This window comes from Cyprinodon variegatus, unplaced genomic scaffold, assembly GCF_000732505.1.
Source record: "Cyprinodon variegatus isolate N-32 unplaced genomic scaffold, C_variegatus-1.0 Scaffold6619, whole genome shotgun sequence".
In the NCBI taxonomy this organism is placed as follows: domain Eukaryota; kingdom Metazoa; phylum Chordata; class Actinopteri; order Cyprinodontiformes; family Cyprinodontidae; genus Cyprinodon; species Cyprinodon variegatus.
In genome coordinates, this window is record NW_015157072.1 from 1 (window position 1) to 1,371 (window position 1,371).

A 1,371-nucleotide genomic window follows, 5' to 3' on the forward strand; every position below is an offset into this window, starting at 1 on the left:
GATATCAAAAAAGTACTCCAGAGTGTTGTTCAGCATGGGGGTGAGTAGAAAATGAAGGCTAATCATGTTTTGGGTGTACTATTCCTTTAAACTAACCAGCTTAACATTAGAGGCGACTGACATGGCCTCTGCTTCATGTTTGGCATAACATAAGGAGTAGAATAGTTGTTAGCAATTTCCTTGATGCCTATGGATATTACTTGGTCATGTATTTTAACCACTGTTTTCCTTCCACTAAACTTTCCATTAATTCTGTGAACTACCAGAATGAATGAGTGGCTTACCTTCCTTTTCATATCTCAGTGCTATTAAATATATAATGATATAACCTAACCTTTCTGGATTGAGAAGTAGTTTTATTGGCCAATTTAATATTTTTATTTGTATTGAAAAATTATGTTTTTGGTTTTAATTAGCTTTTAACCTTAACTATCAAAATGAGAACAGTGTCTGAGTGATAGCTCTGTGCGGCATGTGTCACATTTCAGTAAGCTTCTGTTTTTCAGAACCACCTCTCTGTGATAATTGGCTTGCGAGGAGAGAAACCCATCAGCGCTGCTACACATATTTGCTGCCATTTATTTATTTATATGTTAGAGAAATCATTAATTTGTCTGCATGTATGTTTGCCAATTATTTTCCACAGAGGAGCTCCACACCGAGTGGGAGTGACAAAAGTAAGTAATCACCAACACTGATTAGTTCTTTAGCGTGACATAAGATTGGACTTTATCTTTCTAAATGATCGTTTTTTAAACATTGTGGGTCAACAGTTGCTGAGTTCGATGGGTTACCATGTGGTGGCACTGGACTACAGAGGTAGGAGCTCTCTATTGTCTTCTTTCTTTGTTCCCTCTCTCCTCTCAGATCCAAGGTCCTTTCCAGTTCATTTTCTCTTCTCTGAAGCCCTATGATCCCTGTAGACCTTTGTATTTGCTCTCTATGAGTTGTTGGCTGTGAAGCAGCCTAAAAGCAGCAGTTCAACCTCAGGTCAGCCTTGAGTGCAGGTTTCCCTCTTGAGTTACAGTAGTGCCATCTCCTGGTGGAGAAAAGCAGTCTTTCTACAGCTCTGTCTCTGAGCTGCAGCTGATGTGAGAACCTTTGGCAGGTTTTGGAGACTCCACCGGAGAGCCGACCGAGTCTGGCCTGACCACAGATGCCCTGCATGTGTACAACTGGGTCAAAGCTCGCAGCGGGGACAGCCTGGTGGTCATCTGGGGACACTCTCTTGGCACTGGGTTAGCAGAAAAAACACAAACCTTTACACTCTGGCATCTTAAAATTAATGTTGGATCCAAAATTGAAAATGCAAACAGTTAAAACCAGATATTGACAACAGAGTGAAAAAACACACCTATTATTTTCTCTTTT

At 40.5% G+C, this 1,371-nt stretch overlaps 1 long non-coding RNA gene across 1 annotated transcript; it reads left to right on the forward strand.

Annotated features, from left to right (window-relative positions):
* The first annotated feature begins 101 nt into the window (after positions 1 to 101).
* LOC107081546 lies at positions 102 to 1,258 on the forward strand. Its single transcript, XR_001481090.1, has 3 exons — positions 102 to 677; positions 774 to 819; positions 1,109 to 1,258. It is a non-coding gene; the product is annotated as an uncharacterized LOC107081546 (long non-coding RNA).
* Positions 1,259 to 1,371: the final 113 nt, after the last annotated feature.